The 19,473-nt window shown below is 38.0% G+C and overlaps 1 protein-coding gene across 3 annotated transcripts in view; it reads left to right on the forward strand.

Moving 5' to 3' along the window:
• LPAR1 (lysophosphatidic acid receptor 1) overlaps positions 1-19,473 on the forward strand; it is a 160,328-nt gene that overhangs the window by 48,683 nt on the left and 92,172 nt on the right. The window contains exon 1 of one of the 3 annotated variants that reach the window (XM_032636463.1): positions 19,014-19,031. The exons of the other annotated variants lie outside the window; for them this stretch is intronic. The gene's annotated coding sequence lies outside the window, so the exon portion shown is untranslated. Of the gene's footprint in view, positions 1-19,013; positions 19,032-19,473 lie in introns of those variants that run through there. 3 annotated transcript variants of the gene reach the window in all.

Genomic DNA, 19,473 nt, shown 5'->3' on the forward strand with positions numbered 1-19,473 from the left:
GTGCTCCGCAACGGGAGAGGCCACAACAGTGAGAGGCCCACGTACCGCAAAAAAAAAGTATGTTTCAGTGGTTTTTAGTATGTTTACAGAGGTGTGCAGCCATCATCATCATCTAATTTTAGACCATTTTCATTATCACAAAAGAAACTGCATGCCCAATAGCAGTCAACTCCCATTTTCCCCTCCCACCAGCCCCTGACGACTGCTAATCAGTATCTATGGATTTGCCTATTCTGGGTGAGTTTGCTTTTTTAGATTTCATACATGAGTGAGATCTTATAGTATTTCATCTTTTTCTTTCTGACTTATTTCACTTTGCATAATGCATTCTAGGTTCATCTATGTTGTGGCAAATGGCAGGATTTCTTTCTCTTTTATTGTTGAGTAATATTCCATTGTATATATATTATACATATACACCGTATTTTCTTTATCCATTTATCCAATGATACACACTTAGGTTGTTTCCATGTCTTGGTTATTGTAAATAATGCTGCAGGGAACATGGGGGTACGGTTATCTCTCTGAGACAGTGATTTTATTTCCTTTGGATATATATCCGGAAGTAAGATTGGTAGATCATATGGTAGTTCTATTTTTAATTTTTTGAGGAAACTTCATACTGTTTTCTGTAGTGGCTGAACCAATTTACATTCCCACCAACAGTGTACAAGAGTTCTTTTTTCTCCACAGTGTTGCCAACACTTGTCTCTTTTTGATAATAGCTTTTCTAAGGGGTGTGAGTTGATATATCATAGTGGTTTTGATTTGCATTTTTCTGATGGTAAGTGGTGAACATTTTTCATATATGTGTTGGCCATTTGCATGCCTTCTGTGGAAAATGTCTATTCAAGGCCTTTGCCCATTGTTAATTGAATTGTTTGTTGTTTTGCTATTGTTGTATGGGTTCCTTATATATTTTGAATATTAACCCCGACCCAGATAGATGGTTTGCAACTTTTTCTCCCATTCCGTGGGTTGCCTTTTCATTTTGTTGATGGTTTCATTCGATGTGCAAAAGTTTTTAGTTTGATGTAGTCCCACTTGTTTTTGCTTTTATTGTTTGTGCTTTTGGTGCTATATCTAAACTATCATTGCCAAGACCAGTGTCTAGGAACTTCTTCCGTATGTTTTTTTCTAGTAGTTTTATAGTTTTGGGTCTTTGCTTGTTTGTACATACAATGTCATATCATTTGCAAATATTTTTCTTTATCCATTCATCTGTTGATAGATACTTGGTTTGCTTCCACATCTTAGCTATTGTAAATAGTGCTGCTATGAACAGTGGGGTGCATGTATCTTTTCAAATTAGTGTTTTCATTTTTGCTACAAATATACCCAGGAGTGGAATTGCTAGATCATACGGTAGTTCTATTGTTAGCTTTCTGAGGAACCTCCATACTGTTTTCTACAGTGGCTGCACCAGTTTACATTCCCACCAGCAGTTGTACAAGAGTTCCCTTTTCTCCGCATCCTCACCAACATTTGTTATTTGTATTTTGATGATAGCCATTCTGACAAGTGTGAGATGATATCTCGTTTTGATTTGTATTTCTCTAATAATTAATGATGTTGAGCATCTTTTCATGTGCCTATTCACCATCTGTATGTCTTCTTTGGAAAAATGTTTTCAGCCATAATTGCCTCAAATACATGTTTTGATCCCCTTCCCTCTCTTCTTTTTCTGGAACCCCTATAATGTGAATGTTGGGACACTTAATGTTATCCCAGAGATCTCTTAAATTGCTTTCATTTTTAAAAATTTGTTTTTCTTTCTGACTTTCTGATTGGGTGGTTCCCATTATTCCATCTTCCAGATCACTTATGCATTCTTCTGTCTGTATCACTTAGTCTGCTATTCATTACTTCTAGTGTGTTTTTTATGTCAGCTATTGAATCATTAATTTCTGATTGGGTCTTCTTAATATATTCTAGTTCCTTGTTCAGTGCTTAAGTCAATTCTTTTTCCTAATTCAGTTAACGTTTTTGTTAGCAGTGTTTTGAATTATTTATTTATCTGGTAAATTGTTTATTTCTATTTCATTATTTTTTCGGGGGTTTTCTTTTCCTCTTTCAATTGAGTAGTTCCTCTACCTTTTCATTTTGCTAAACTTTCTCTGGCTCTATGAACTTAGATAAAACAGTTACCTATTGTGGTCTTGAAGGGGTGTTCTTATGTGGGAGCATCCCTATACAGACTGCTTTTAGCCAGTGCCTTTGGTGGGAGTGCTGGGTTTGACATGGATGCCATTCCCGTCTTTCCTTAGGGTGTGCTGGCAGCTTTCACCTTGGTGGGGGCGGGGGTGCTGGAGATGGAGGGACTAGAGCTGGAGCCAGGTGTGAGGTGGCACTTCCTTTCTGCTGCTCAGTGGCTGTCACTGCCCTGTCAGGGGTGGGGGGTCTGATCCCAAGTTGCTGGGGCAGAAGCCCTGAGGGTCGAGCTCATGTTGGCTCTGTTCCCTTTAAGTGTGTGTTTTCCCTTCTCGCTTCACTGGGACTTTGCCCCAGAAGAGGGAAGTGCTGAAGCAAGTGGGGCCTGTGCATAGACAGAGGTCTAATGTGTTGCCTCCGTAGGTGGCTGTGGCTCTGCTCAGACACAGCCTCAGGTGTGAGCCCCCTTTGTCTCTCATAGCCGATCATTCTCCCCTTCCTTTACCACCCCTGCCCTGTTGTGGAACTACTCCACAGGGCTGGTGGGTACCGGCATGGATTCTCAAGGAGTGTTGGAGAGTTAGCTGTGGTAGGGGGACGCCATCAGAGATCTGGGCAGCTCCAGGGGCACTACCTAGGTAAGCACATTACTCACGCATGCTCCTTATGAGTGGAGTCCAGTCTTCTCCAGCCTTTCTGTCTGACTCAGTGGTCTTCCAGATAGCCAAGGGGGCTTGTCTCCACTGTGTCGGACCCCAGGACTAGGATGCCCAGTCTCTGGCTTGACCTGCTGACTCCCCAGGGCAGGTGTCCACTTGTGTAATCTCCCTTTTTCTCTGGGTCCCTTCCCAGGGGCACAGGTCCCAAAGCTGACTGCTTTTCTTCCCTTCCTACTTGACTACTTTTGTATCTTTCTTACAGCCTTGGACGTATAGGAGTCCTTCTGCCAGTTTCCAGGTTTTAGTGAGAATTTTTCCACATGTAGATGTATTTTTGATGTGTTTGTGGGAGATGATGAGCTCTACGTCCTTTTACTCGGCCATCTTGATCTTGTTCCCCATACTGTTTTGATTACTATAGCTTTGTAATGAAGCTTGAAATCAGGAATTGTGATGCTTCCAGCTTTATTCTTCTTTCTCAGGATTTCTTTGGCTATGTGGGATCTTTTATGGTTCCATATCAATTTAGGATTGTTTGTTCTATTTCTGTGAAAAATGCCATTGGAATTTTGATTTGGATTGCATTGAATCTATAGATAGCTTTGGGTAGTATGGATATGGTAACAGTATTCTTCTGATCCATGAGCACAAAATATCTTTCGATTTATTTGTGTCTTCAGTTTTTCTTATCAGTCTCTTGTAATTTTCAGTGTACAGATCTTTCACTTCCTTTGTTAAATTTATTCCTAAGAATTTTATTGTTTTAGATGCTATTATAAATGGAGTTGTCTTTCTTTATTTTTCAGGTATTCATTATTAGAGTATAAAAACACAACAGATTTTCGTATGTTTATTTTTATATCTTGCAACTTTACTGAATTGGTGTACTACACCTAACAGTTTTTTGATGGAATCTCTAGGATTTTATATAGTTAAGATCGCATCATCTGCAAACAACTTTACTGCTTCCTTTTGATTTGGATACCTTTTATTTTTATTGTCTAATTGCTCTGGTTAGGACTTCCAGGTCTATATTGAATAGGAGTGGTAAGAGTGGACATCCTTGTCTTGTTCCTGATCTTGGTGGGAAAAATTTTACCCTTTTACCGTTGAGTATGATATTAGCTGTCAGTTTGTCAAAATAGCCTTTATTATGTTGAGGTACATTCCTGCTATACCCAGTTTGTTTTGAGTTTTTATCATGAACGTATGTTGAATTTGTCAAATGCTTTTTCTGCATCTATTAAGAGGATCATATGACCTTTATTCTGTTAATGTGGTGTATTACATTAATGGATTTTTATTATGTTGACCCATTCTTATATCCTAGAGATAAATCCCACTTGATCATGGTGTCTCATCCTTTTAACATGGTGTTGAATTTGGTTTGCTAGAATTTTGTTGAGAATTTTTGCATCTGTATTCGTCAGGGATATTGGCCTTTAGTTTTCTTTTCTTGTAGTATCCTTATTTGGCTTTGGTATCAGGGTATGCTGGTCTTGTAAAATGAGTTTGGGAGTGTTCCCTCCTCTTCAGTTTTTTTGGGAGAGTTTGAGAAAGATTGGTATTAATTCTTCTTTAAGTGTTTGATAGAATTCACCAGTGAAACCTTCTGGTCCTAGTCTTTCCCTTTCAGGAGGTTTTGCTTTTTCAGTCTCCTTATTATTGGTCTGTTCAGTTTTTCTATTTCTTTATGATTCTGTCCTGGCGAATTGTATGTTTCTAGGAATTTATCCATTTCTTCTAGATCATCCAATTTGTTGGCTTATAATTGTTCATAGTCATGACTCTTGTTCTTTTATGACCTCTTGTAACCTGGCTGAAACTTGTTTAGAGATAAATGGGGTCCAGAAAATAAGTAAATGATGGAATATCTGCCTCTGCTTTGAAACGAGCTTCTTGTTTGGAGAAACTTTCCCAGCTCTTGGTCAGTATTTCTTTATGTCTCCTCCATTTGATGGATGCACTACAGTTATTGCCTGGCTGTGAAAGAGTTAATGTTTCCCATTACCAGGCACTAACATAGGCAGTAGGGGAAGTCTGGCTCATTTTGTTTCAAAATACACCATACCTCAAATAAGTACAAACAGCTGCAATGTGGGATTGGGGCCAAAAGAAATCCATGTGGTGCTCTGAGCTCCAACTGAGAGGAGTTCATGTAACAGGGACCTGAGATCAGGCTCCAAAACGAAACCATCAGGTCCCAACAGGAGGAGAGTCCTTGCTTGTCATCCTGGTCACCTCCACAGCCACCGCCCAAAGAAACTGGTGTGGTTCGAGGTGACCTTTTCCTTTTCCCTCTGGAACCACTTCTCTGCAGTGGGATTAACACTACATTCAGTTTCTTGGAGTCCAGAACTACAGTAGTGTAAATTGGAGACATCTTGGAACACAAAGCATTTATAGGTATGTTGCCTGCTTATTTTATTTCCATGACTTGGCTTAAAATAGCAATCACACTGAGTCCGACCCTCCAGCACACTCCTCCTTTTCAAGCCCCAGTTTCAAGCCCCAGTTCTTGGTCAGGTAGAAACTGCTACAGCTGAGTCCGTTCGGTTGTTTCTTCATCTTCCAGATTTTTTAGGTAATATCAGTTTAGCAAAACCTTCTTTTTTTTCCTGATCCCTTTTATAACCAGAATTTCATTTTTCATGTTATAATGCCTTCTCTTCTCTTTGGAGTGGCCATATAATCCCTTTCAGACTAGTGAGAAATATTCTGCATGACACTCTTCATTCTCCACATGTTTGGATTTCCCCCTGTGATCTTCTGGACATTCAGGATAGCATCTTTCGGGCTGATGGTTAGATGGTTAGAAGTCTTTAAAGTGGCACCTCACAGCTGTTTTTAGGTCTCCACTTGGTTTTTAGGTCACATCTCAGGCAGAGGGACTTGTGGCTACTTTGTGGCTTTATTATCTCCTCACAGTTTAAAAAAGGCTTCTTTTCCTGTCTATATTCTGCTTTCGTGATAAACAGCTTCAACAACAATTGAAAAAGATGCCAGATATCCACTGTTACATTGAAAACCCTTTCATAAAAGGAAAACAGGAGTTTGAATACCATTCACTTGAGAGTTAGGGAGGAGCCCTTTTTTGGTTTATTTGTTATCATGGTTACTGAATTATTGTGAACAGAGAGGAGTCATTTGATTCCCTTTGCTTCACATTCCTGATTTCTTCCACAGGGTGATATGTTTGAAATGTTGCTCACAGAATTGTTACATTAATGAATGAGGCCATCCTTTCCTTCTTGACCTCTCAAGTGGGAAAAACATGTATGTGAATCCTCAGGAAAACTACAGTCTTCACATATCTTCAACCCAGCTGGGAATAACTCATTCTCCAACACAATACTAGTTTTCTTTAGATTTCCCTCTATTACCTACTGTTTTAAAGAGGTATTGCCAAGAAGGACCTCACTGAAGAAAACTGGTATCTATTGTAGCAGGAAAGGAAATGAAATTTCATTTTTTCCCCCATGGTGAATTAGATACTAGGGTTGTATTCAACAGGTTTGATTTTTTTCTTTTTCCCCTTAAAACTTTGGGCAGGATCTATAAGTCTACATTTAGGATGTACACTGATTTTTTTTTTTTAAAAGCTGTTATCTCCGACTTAATTAGAAGTTAGTGAAGGAAACAAAGTTTCTTATTTGGTTCTTGAACTCTGAAAATAAACAAAAATTTCATATTTTTGAATAGCACACTGTGGGCCAAACAACATCTGGAAGAGATTATTCTCACTAGTTGGCAGAAGAAATTTCATAATCCACCGCCTCAAAGAACATGGTACCTTGTCACATTTTCCCTATATATGGGAAACAGAAGACATTCTTAGGACCACATTTGTGGGGTATCTGCCCTTTTCTTTGTTCCGCATTGAATATAAATGTGTCTCTCTACTACTATAGTATCTCTTTAGCTTTTGGAAATACAGCAAAACTTGGTGGGATGTTGCTGCCTGCACAGTTTACTGTGGTCCAGATTTCTCCTTTTTCAAAAGACCTATTTGACTTTCGGCAGCATGCCTCCTATACTCTGCCATTTGTCTGAGACGTCTTTTCCTGTCTTCTCTAAAATCAGGCCCATGTGTGTCTGGGATAGTCATGTAATTTGTAACAGTAACTTCTAAGTAGATTAAACTTTTTTTTCTTTAAATTCAGTTTCTTCTTGTGCACATCTATTCTTATGGTTAGTAGTGACACAGGAACACTCTCTTCCAGTTAAACACATTTTATTGTAGATCATGGGGCTTCTCCTCCTCCCCCACGCCCCTTTCTCAGACTTACAGAAAAGTTGCAAGTGCAGTACAAAAACGCAAAGAACCTTTTAGCTTGCCAAGTCAATTAGGAATGAATTACTGACGTGATGTCCTAACACTCTCACGTACTTTATAATGTATTTCCTAAAAACAAGAACATTCTTCCACATAGTCACAAAACAATCATCAGAGTTCAGAAATTAACATCATTATTATACTATCCTCTAATATTCAAATCCATTTAAGTTTTCCCCAATTGTCTCAATAATACCCTTTATAGCAAAGGATTCATTTCAGAATCTTGAATTGTGTTAGTTGGTCATGTCTCTTGTTAGTCTCTTTTAATATGGGGACAGTTTCTCAGTTTTTTTTCTTTTATGACCTTGATCTTTTAAAGGTTATAGGATGGTTATTTTGTAGAACGTTCCTCAATTTGAGTTTGACCCTGTTTTTTTTGTTAATTAAACTCAGATTTTGAAACTTTGACAGGAATATCACAAAAGTGATGCCATAGTCTTCTCATTGCATCCTATCAGGTGGCACACAATGTGTATTTGTCCCAATTTCTGGTGATGTTTACTTTGATCACTTGACGAAGGTAGTGTCTTCCAGACTTCTCCACTGTAAAGTTACTGTTTTTCCTTTGTAAGTAGTAAGAATTTTGTGGGCAAGTATTTGAGTCTATGTAAATATCCTATTTCTTGTCAAACTTTTATTAGTTAATTTATATTATAATGAACTCAAAGATTCCTATTTTATTCAAAGTGTTATAAATCTGTTCTGTCATTTATTTTGAATCTCAAAAATGTCCATTTGAGGCCAGGGAGGGGCCCTTTAAGCTAATTTTCTTGTCTTTTTAACCTCTTCATAATTCTTTGAGTGCTCTCTTTCTTTCGGGCACAAGAAGACGTTCCAAGTCATTGTATACTTCCCTGGCCACAGCTCTGGACTCAGGCGTTTCTCCAAAGAGCCTGGTTCCTTTCAGTAGAGAATGGTATTTAGAGACCAAGATCTAAGTGCTAGGATACTCATAGTTATTGGGGCGCCACTACTCCCAGGCCTCTGACTTGCACACACATACATGTACACCCCACCACACACACTCTTAAACCTCTATTTTTATTTCTATAGCTCTTGAAAACCATGAGTCTGTATCTCTCTCTCCTCCTCTGCTGGATGCCCCTATACCTTTTATGCTCTGACAAGTGCTGTCAGCTGCCTTCCCATGAGGACATCCTCCTTACCTCACTTAACCTCTGACACTCGGCATTGGGCTGCCCTTGCGTTGTTACAAATGTACGTATATATTATAGTTAGTGCTCAGATTTTCTTATAAGCCAGTGTTTTCCTTTCAAGGAAAATATTCTTTAAATATTGTATTTTAAAAATCTGTATCATAGCATTTTTCTTTATTATAAGACATGCTTCGTATTAATATTTTTTATCGGTGACGTACATGAAGTGCATATATTTAAAATGTACAATTTGATTTGTTTTGACGTGTGTATATACTCTTGAAATCATCGCCACCATCAAGATAATGAACATATCTACCACCCCTCAAATTCTCTCCTGTCCCTTTGAAGTCCTTCCTTCTGTTACCTTACCCTCCCCTCATATTTCCTGGCAATTACTGATCTGCTTTTGGTCACTATAAATTAGTTTCCTTTTTCTGTAGTTTTATATAAATGGCATCATACAGCCAATGCTGTGTTTTGTTTGGCTTCTTTCACTCAGTGTAATTATTCTGAGATTGGTACATGCTTTTGTGTCTCTAACTAGTTCATGTCTTTTTATTGCTGAGTAGTAATTCCACTGTATGGACGTTACAGCAATTTGTTTATCTGTTTGTTTGTGAATTGACATTTGAGCTGTTTCCAGTTTTTGGCTATTAAAGATAAAGGTACTATAAACATTTGTGCTCAAGTCTTTGTGCTGACATACTTTCTTTACTCTTGAGTAAATACCTAGGAGTGAAATGGCTTGATTGGGTAGTAAGTGCACATTTAATTTTTAAAAAACCTGCCAAATTGTTTTCCAAATTGATCCTATCTTCCATTCCCATAGCAGTGTGTGAGAGTTGCAGTTGATTCATATTCTCACCAACACTTGGTATGGTCAGTCTTTTTAATTTTGGTTATTCTATTGATATGTAGTGGTATTTCATTGTGGTTTTAATTTGTTTCTTCCTAATTGCTCTTCTGTGCTTATTTGCTGCCTGTATATTATCTTTGGTGAAGTGTCTAAATCTTTTGCCCAGTTTAAAAAGTGAGTTTGGTTTTTTACTGAATATTGAGATTTTTAAAAATACATGTTGGATACAAGTCCTTTATTAGACATGATTTGAAAGTATTTTCACCCAGTTTGTGGCTTGTTTTTTAAATTTACTTAGTGTCTTTTTTTTTTATTTGTTTTTTTGCGGTACGCGGGCCTCTCACTGTTGTGGCCTTTCCCGTTGGGGAGCACAGGCTCCGGATGCGCAGGCTCAGCGGCCATGGCTCATGGGCCCAGCCGCTCCCCGGCATGTGGGATCCTCCTGGACCGGGGCACGAACTCGTGTCCCCTACATCGGCAGGCGGACTCTCAACCACTCTGCCACCAGGGAAGCCCCTTACTTAGTGTCTTTTGAAGAGCAGAAGAACTTTTGATGAAGACTAGTGTTTCAGTTTGTTTTTTTATGGATCATGCTTTTGATATCTTACCTAAGAAAAATTTGCCTGACCCAACTCCGCAGAGATTTTCTCTTATGTTTTCTTCTAGCAGTTTTATATCAATAGTCCTAGGTTTTACGTTTAGGTCTAATGAGCTAATTTAAGATTAAGTTAATTTTTGAATTATGAAGCAAAGTTGTTTTTTGTTTTGTATTCAAATATCCAGTAGTTCAGCACAATTTGTTGGAAAGGCTCTTCTTTCTCCACTGCTTGGCCTATTTACCTTTGTCCAAAATTAGTTGTTTATATAAGTATAGGTCTACTCAACTTTCTATTATGTTCCATTAATCTGTTTGTCTTTCTTTAGGCCCATACCACACTATCTTTATTCTTTATATCCTTTAATGTCTATTGGGTCAGTAGTGACCACCCCTCTTTTGTTTCTGCCATTAAAAATTTGTGTCAAAAAAAAAAAAAATTTATGTCATCTTTTTTTCCTAACCAGTTTGGTTAGAGGGTTAGCAATTGTATTGATTCTCTCAAAGAAACAGCTTTTGGGTTTATTGCTTTTATTTTCTGCTATTATAATATTATTGTTATCTGCTGTTATTCACTGTTTCCTTTCTTTCTGCTTACTTTGGGTTTAATTAGATCATCTTTTTCTGGTTTCTGATGGTCATTTATTTGAGACTTCTTTTCTACTATAAGTGTTTAATGCTATCGTTTTCCTCTTCGATACTGCTTTAGTGGCACCCCATAAATACTGATGCTTTGTTTTATCTTCATTCAAAACACTCAAAATATTCAATTCAAAGTACTTTATAATTCCTCCTTCAATTTCTTCTTTATTGCAAAAGGTATTTAGAGAGATGATAGTTTTCCAGCATTTAGTGATCTTCCAAAGATCTTTCTGTTACTGATTTCTGATTTAATTCAGTTGTGGTCAGAGACCATACTTTATATGACTCGAATCCATTTAAATTTATTGAGACTTGTTTTATGGCCCAGAATATGGTCTATCTTGGTACCAGTTCCTTTGCACTTGAGGAGAATGTGTATTCTGCTGGCACTCAGTTAAGTGTTCTAAAAATGTCCGTCAGATCAAGTTGATTGATTATGTTGTTCAAGTTCTTGTTATCCATATTGATTTTCTGTTCTATCCGTTAATTACAGAGGGGTATTGCAATTTTGGCTGTAATTGCGGATTTATGTGTTGCTCCTCTCTTCAGTTTTTACTTCATATCATTGGAAGTTCCCTTATTAGATGTATAAACTTTTATTATTGCTGTGTCATCTTGATGAATTGACCCCTTTATCATTATTAAATGACTTTCTTTGTCCTTGGTAATGTATTTTGCTCTAAAATCTACTCTGCTAGATATTAATATAGGCAACTACACTTTTATTTTTAGTGTCAGCTTGGCAGGTCTTTCTCCTTTTCCTTTTAAACTATTTGTGTCTTCATATTTAAAGTATGGTTCTTGTAGGTAGTGTATCTTGTAGGGAGTTGGGTCTTGCTTTTTTTATCCAGTCTGACAATATCTGCCTTTTAATTGGGTTGTGTAGACCACTTCTTGTGTGTGTGTGTGTGTGTGTGTGTGTGTGTGTGTGTATTTTGTTATGGTTTTATTTCAGTCCATCATCTTGCTCGTCTTGCTGTTTGCTTATTTGTCCTGTCCATTCTTTGTTTCTCATTTTTTTTTGCATTTGGTATATTTTATGATTTTTATCTCCTCCTGAGCATATTAGCTATAATTCCTTGTTTTGTTTTTAGTGGTTGATTCAGCATTTATAGTAGGCTTAAATTTATTTTAAGGTATATTTATTTAATTAAATTAATTATATTAAGTGATATTTTCTTAAGTGATACTTTTAAGTGATATTATAACCCTTTATAGTATACAACAGTATATTTACTTTTCTCCCTCCTAACTTTTCTAAAACTTTTATTTCTGTAATAAACCCCATCATTATTATTTTTGTCAATTGTCTTTTTAGCAGCTTTATGGGGATATAATTCAACTATTTAAGGAATACAGTTCAGTGGTTTTTGATATATTCAGAGCTGTGCAACTATCACCACAGTGTTAGAAAATTTTCTCCATCCCCAAAGGAAACCCTACATCTGTTATCAGTCATTCCCTATTTATTCTTTCCAATCCCCTGGCAAACAACTAATCTACTTTTTTGTCTCAGAGATTTGCCTATCCTGGGCATTTCATATAAATGGAATCACAGTGTTTGGCCTTGTACGACTGGCTTTTTTCACACAGAATAATGCTTTTAAGGTTCATGCATGCTACAATAGCATTTATTATCATTTTATTTTTTTCTTGCCCAGTAATATTCTATTGGTAAGTCCCCTACATACGAACCTTCAAGTTGCGAACTTTCAAAGATGTGAAAGTGCATTTGCATGTCCAATCGTGTTAGTTAATGTGTCTGGTGTGAACTACTGTGCTTTTCAAGGTACTGTACTGTAAGATTTAAAATGTTTTCTTTATTTTTCGTGTTTCTTTACTTTTCTGTCTTTCTGGTTCTCTCTTTTGCGGTACTCTGTTCTGCAAACTCTCGCTGCCTTGAGCTTCTTGGGTTCTCACATCTGCCTCTTTAACTCAGTAAGTTCTGTGGATCCCACCTGGATTTCCCCCATACTGTGGCTGGACACTCTTGAGGCAGGAAGCTGGGGCAATCATAGGGCTCACCTTGTTCTTTTCCCGCTTCTCAGATGTCCAGTATTTTATAGTTTCTTTTTTCTTTTTAGACACACAGTCATCAGGTCCCTGTTACTCTATCTTAGCCCTGTACATTACTTTTCTGTAGAAAATTAAAATACTCATACCACCTCAGGGCACAATAGATATATATGTATAATCTTGTTGTGTGTATGTGTTTCCCAAATGGGAGTGATATATAGATACCTAATTTCAGTACAATTTAATTTTTATTGTCTGTATAAAATTGAATTGCATGTGAACATAGTTTTAATAACTCAGTTGGCAAGCACTATATTATTAGATAGTTTCTACAATTTTCTAGTAATATATTGCATTAAGCCCTCTTGTAGCAAAATCTTTGTCCTTAATTAACACTTTCCACAGTATAAACTCCTAGTTGTAGAGTTACGTACCCTCTGATTCAACGTACTTTTTAGGATCTTGATGCAAACCATACACACACATCCATATTATATTCCAGGAAGATTATTACAGTCTATCTATACCAGAAATACATTTGAGTGCCAATTCTCTTACGTTGTGGCAAACACATCAGAAAGCTGTCTTCCAGGCATAACCTTTTTATGTTGAGGTACGGTCTTATTTTTATTTTTAAAAATTTATTTTATTGAAGTATAGTTGATTTACAATGTGTTAATTTCTGCTGTATGGCAAAGTGATTCATATATATATATTCTTTTTCATATTCTTTTCTATTATGGTTTATCACAGGATATTGAATACAGTTTCGTGTGCTGTTATACAGTGGGACCTTGTTGTGTACCCATTCTATATGTAATAGTTTGCATCTGCTAATCCCAAACTCCCACTCCATCCTTCCCCTCACGCCCCCCAGCTTGGCAACCACAAGTCTGAGGTACAGTTTTAAACCACTCTTCTTCAATTCAGGCCCTCAGAATGGATTTTCATTTACTCTCTGAAAAGAACTTGAAATTTAAGCTACTGGAAACCTTAAGTAATGGAAGATGCCTCTGTCCACAGACTCCTTTGCTGTTATTTTTTTAATATATTTACTCATTTATTTATTTATTTTTGGCTGCATTGGGTCCTTGTTGCTGCGCATGGGCTTTCTCTAGTTGCGGCGAGTGGGGGCTACTCTTCATTGCGGTGCGTGGGCTTCTCATTGCGGTGGCTCCTCGTTGTGGAGCGCGGGCTCTAGGCGCACAGGCTTCAGAAGTTGTGGCATGTTGGCTCAGTAGTTGTGGCACACGAGCTTAGTTGCTCCGTGGCATGTGAGATCTTCCCAGACCAGGGCTCAAACCCGTGTCCCCTGCATAGGCAGGCGGATTCTTAACCACTGCACCACCAGGGAAACCCTCCTTTACTGTTATTCTGGGCTGAATACTTTTCTTATCACAGCTGTAGACTTCTGCATTCTGGCCAGCTATTTTGACACTTTGCCCCCATCCGCACTTGCTTTCCCTTTTTCCCTCTTTCCCTTCCCCTTACACCCTTCTATTCTAAGTAATCTGGGAATTACTTCTGATTTTAGAAACATGCGCTTGCTCTTAGAAGGAACTATCCCCCAAAGACTTCTCCATTGGCTCTGGTTGGAAGAGTCTAGCTCAGCCTGAGGGTTGCTTATAAAGTTGTAATCTCCTTGTCCTGAAACCTGTGGACTGCAGGCGCTCCAGCGTGGCTCAGAGGCTCACTCCATGAACACTCCTCAGTAGAAATGTATCAACCCTATCTATGCTTCCACTTTCTTGAGTGGAACTCTTGATTACCATTAGTCTTTTCAGGACTCTGGCTCTGGGTCCCTGTACAGTTGGCTGAGTCAAGGCATGCAGATACTAAAGAGATCAGGAGTTTAGACATTGTGGGCCTTGGGTAATGGAAAGAAACAGGGTGGTAGTTAGTAAAGAGTAATCCTTATTCAAAGAGTAATTCTTTTAATTGTCCTGTCTTTCAAGAGGATTTTCTCAGTCTTTTGAGTTGACTTCTCTTCCTTTGTTCTCATCACCTAGTTCTTCTTGCTCTCTCCCTTATGATTGAGCACCATTCTTTTATTTTTGTTTTGAACTTAGAGGGTGTGTTTCTCTTTGGGCCAATTTCTGACCCATTATTCCTAAACTTCAGATTTCCCCCATTTTCTAAATAATACAGCACAAAGTAGCTTGAGCTTGAAACTGTAAATAGAGTATGGCCAATACATCCTTGGCCCTAGCAGTGACAACTGTTCTGAGATTTTTCTGAAAATTGTGTTTTTACCATTCCTGGTTATTTTGACAAGTTTCAGGGTAGCATCGCTCCCCAGCAGGAACACTTTCCAAAAGGGAAAACTGTATGTCTGTCAATATAGTCGTTGAAATCCAAACAGTGAGTTTATTTAAATACTTTTTGGCCAGTTCCTTCAATCTGTAGAATCCTGAACTCTGAACTGTTAAAATACGTGTAAAACACTGCGACTGCGGTGTTTGTGTGTCTTTTGTGCAGGCAGCGCAAGCAGGATGGGCTAGCTGTATTCCTGCCTTTGAATGCATTAGCTGAGTGCCACGTGGAAAGAACGGTAGACTTTTAGGCCAAATGTAGGTCTGATTGAAAAGCTGGAGAAGCAAATGGAAAAACTGATCCTATATGTGGAAAAGGAAAGATTTTTAAGAGCATGAAATATACTGTCTTCAGTGAGTATATTGAAGGAAGATCTTGGGTCTGATCCTCTGAAGAAGAAAGCTGCTGCTGCCATAGGTAGAAGGTGGTATTTTAAAACAAAACATGAGGAAATTATTTGGTCTCTCAAGTGCTTTTCTGACTTCCTTGTTCTAAATCTGCATGTGAAGCAAATGGACTCTGAAAGTGATCACAGCTTTTTTCATCCCAGCTGGACCATTTGCCTCCCTGGTTTTATGGGAAGCAGTGGTAAGGATAGGAAGCTCAGATAAAAAAGTGTAGCACTGCCATCCCTTTGTTACCCATTTCCCCTTTTTGCTCTTTAAATTTGCCCTGAAATTCCTCTTTTAGCAACTTTAGAAATAAAACAGTATTGATTGACTCTCAAAAGGTGAAGAATGTTTTCTTTCTTCTTGAGATTTCCTGGAGTTTTTATCTTCGTTTATTACAGTTACATGCATTTCAGTCATATAGCTTTTCTTTCAGTAGTTATAATAGCTGCATTTTTTGGTCACCGTTATTATCACAGATATCCTTTGTTTACATGGATTGATAAGAAGCTCATGCCGAGGCTCTCCTGAGCACATTAATTTGATTTGACACGTGATTACCTGCATTACGTCATCAAGTGGAGATTTCAGGGTGAAATAAAGCCTGATTATATTTAATACACGTGCCTTGTTCTTGCTATTGCAGGTAAATGACACCTTGGCTGAATGTATACTTTTTGAGTCATTCTATATTTCTGACAAAATAATGAAAATTGCTTCTGTGTCTCGTCATCTGTTGTGGCCAAGCTGATGACTGTGTCCAGCCTAAGTTTTTCCCTTTGTGATTTGATTTTTCCCCACTTTGTTTTTTAATGGGAATTCTTTTAGCTCTTGAAGTTTAGTTATTTAACAAACCTGCCTTTTAACTGTGGTAACATATAAATGCCATGTAATTTACCATCTTAACCATTTTCAAGTTCAGTAGTGCTAAGTATATTTACATTGTTGTGAAACAGATCTTCAGAATTCTCTTCATCTTGCAAAACGGAATCTCTCTACCTATAAACAATTCCCTGTTCCCTCCTCCCCCAGCCCCTGGCAACTACCATTCTACGTACTGTCTTCTATGAATTTGATTGCGATAGGCACCTCATATAAGTGGAATCACAAAGTATTTGTCTTTTTGTCACTGGCTTATTTCACTTAGCATAATGTCCTCATGGTTCACCCATGTTGTAATATGTGCCAGAATTTCCTTCTTCTTTAAGACTGAATGATATTCAATTGCATGCATATACTACATTTTGTTTATCCATTCCATCTGTCCATGGGTTGCTTCCACCTTTTTGTCTATCATGAATAATGTTGCTATGAACATGGGTGTACAAATCTCTCTTTGAGACCTTGCTTTCAATTCTTTTGGGTATATATGCCCAGCAGTGGAATTGCTGGATAATTCTATTTTTATTTTATTTATTTTTTCAATTTAATTTTATTTTTTAACATCTTTATTGGAGTATAATTGCTTTACAAGGGTGTTAGTTTCTGTTTTATAACAAAGTGAATCAGTTATACATATACGTATGTCCCCATATCTCTTCCCTCTTGCATCTCCCTCCCTCCCACCCCTCTAGGTGGTCACAAAGCACCGAGCTGATCTCCCTGTGCTATGCGGCTGCTTCCCACTAGCTATCTGTTTTACGTTTGGTAGTGTATATACGTCCATGCCACTCTCTCACTTTGTCCCAGCTTACCCTTCCCCCTCCCTGTGTCCTCAAGTCCATTTTCTAGTAGGTCTGCATCTTTATTCCCGTCTTGCCCCTAGGTTCTTCTGATAATTTTTTTTTCTTTTCTTTTTTTTTTTTTAGATTCCATATATATGTGTTAGCATACAGTATTTGTTTTTCTCTTTCTGACTTACTTCACTCTGTATGACAGTCTCTAGGTCCATCCACCTCACTACAGATAACTCAGTTTCATTCCCTTTAATGGCTGAGTAATATTCCATTGTATATATGTGCCACATCTTCTTTATCCATTCATCTGTTGATGGACACTGGTTGATTCCATGTCCTGGCTATTGTAAAAAGAGCTGCAATGAACATTTTGGTACGTGACTCTTTTTGAATTATGGTTTTTTCAGAGTATATGCCCAGTAGTGGGATTGCTGGGTCGTATGGTAGTTCTATTTTTAGTTTTTTAAGGAACCTCCATACTGTTCTCCATAGTGGCTGTATCAATTTACATTCCCACCAACAGTGCAAGAGGGTTCCCTTTTCTCCACACCCTCTCCATCATTTATTGTTTGTAGATTTTTTGATGATGGTCATTCTGGATAATTCTACTTTTAATTTTTTGAGGAACTGCCATTCTGATTTGTGTAGGAGCTGAACCATTTTACATTCCCACTGGCAGTACATAGAGATTCTAGTTTCTTCACATCCTTGTTTATTTTGTTAGCAACCATTCTAATGGATATGAGGTGTTATCTCATTGTGGTTTTGATATGTATTTCCCTAACTATTAGTGATGTTGACTATCTTGTCAGGTGCTTTTTGGCCATTTGAATATCTTTGGAGAAATATTTATTGAAGTCTTTTAATTTTTAGCTCGGTTGTTTGATTTTGTTGTTGAGTTTTCTTTATATGTTCTGGATATCAATTCCTTTTTAGATATATAACTTGCAAATATTTTCTCCCATTCCATGGATTATCTTTTCACTCTTTTTTTTTTTTTTTTTTTTTTTGCGGTACGCGGGCCTCTCACTGTTGTGGCCTCTCCCGTTGCTGAGCACAGGCTCCGGACCCGCAGGCTCAGCAGCCATGGCTCATGGGCCCAGCCGCTCTGCGGCATGTGGGATCTTCCCAGACCGGGCACAAACCTGCGTCCCCTGCATCGGCAGGTGGACTCTCAACCACTGCGTCACCAGGGAAGCCCCTTTTCACTCTTGATTGTGTTTTTGTGCACAGAAGTTTTAAATTTTGATTTAGTGCATTTTATCTATTTTTTCTTTGATTGTGTTCTTTAAGCCTAAGAACTTCTAATCTTTTAAGAAAAGTTTACTTTTATTGTTAAATAACTTCTGTTCCATTTGTTCTTCCAGGGGTACCAATTATTCTTATACTGAATCTCTATTTTCTGTGCTCCACAGCCATAATTTCTAATCAGTCTAGTAACTATTTTTAGTATAAGCACGTGTGACTTTTCTTAAGCTTGTCTTCCATGGCATTAGCTTGGTTTTCTGTAGTGGCACTTCTGCCTGTTGTAGTTTTAAATACATTTTTAGTTTCGGCAGTGATATTTTTTTGCTTTATTTTTAAATCAGTGTTGAAATGATTTAAATGTTCAAATGTTTGAAATTTAAAGTGTCAAATAGCTATATGAGGCTTTCTAAGGAAAAGGAATTCTTTTCTCTCTCCCTGCCATTTACCTTCCCCATAGCTACCATTTTCAGTTGGTTTAGCTGCTTCATTGGGTATTTGCATTGCATCACTAAGACTTGTACTTTTTGATATATCGGTTTCAAGTATTGATAGACATCCTTTGTGGAAGATGTGCTGCATGCATACTCCCCTCCTGTACCTCTTCATCCTGATATAATTAGGTCGTGATTTTGATCAGGCCATATTCAGTGTTAGTGTTATTATGAACTTGTTAATGTCGTTCACAGTGGAGACATTTAGAATTCATTTAGAATTCTATGGATCCTTTTCTTTTTCTGTAAATTCTTCTCCTTTAAATTTTAATTATTCTTCTTATGTTTTCTTATTCTTCTTCTTATGTTTGCTTATTATTTTTCTGTGTGCTTATTATTCTATTCTGTGTGCTTAGGATTCTACATGCTCATTCAGTCGCAAACTCTGTCAGTTCCAGAAATATCTCAACATACCCAGACAGATGGTTATTCTGCAAACCTACTTTGTGAGTCCACTTACCTGTCACCCAGCGATGTCCTTTCACAAGTAAGCCAGGTATTCCCTTTATTTTTCTCCTGAATCGAGCTCCTGTTCCTGCATCCCATGCCTTCATTTTGATTAGTTTCCTCCCTGTTTTGCAAAGGACATCCTGCAATAAGATTGTAGACTGTAAATCACTTTCTTCATTGTCCATTGTCTTCTAGCTTCTAGATTGCTGTTGAGAAATGCAGGGACTTTCTGGTGCCTAATCCTTTGTTTATGAGCCCCCCCATCACTTTCTGGTCAGTTACAGCAATTAAAAAAAAAATCTGTGTTTAAAAAAATCATGATGGGGCTTCCCTGGCGGCGCAGTGGTTGAGAGTCCGCCTGCCGATGCAGGGGACATGGGTTCGTGCCCCGGCCTGGGAAGATCCCACATGCCCCGTGGCTGGGCCCGTAAGCCATGGCCGCTGAGGCTGCGCGTCCGGAGCCTGTGCTCCGCAACGGGAGAGGCCAC

The sequence above is a fragment of the Phocoena sinus genome, chromosome 6 (assembly GCF_008692025.1).
Source record: "Phocoena sinus isolate mPhoSin1 chromosome 6, mPhoSin1.pri, whole genome shotgun sequence".
Taxonomy (NCBI): Eukaryota; Metazoa; Chordata; class Mammalia; order Artiodactyla; family Phocoenidae; genus Phocoena; species Phocoena sinus.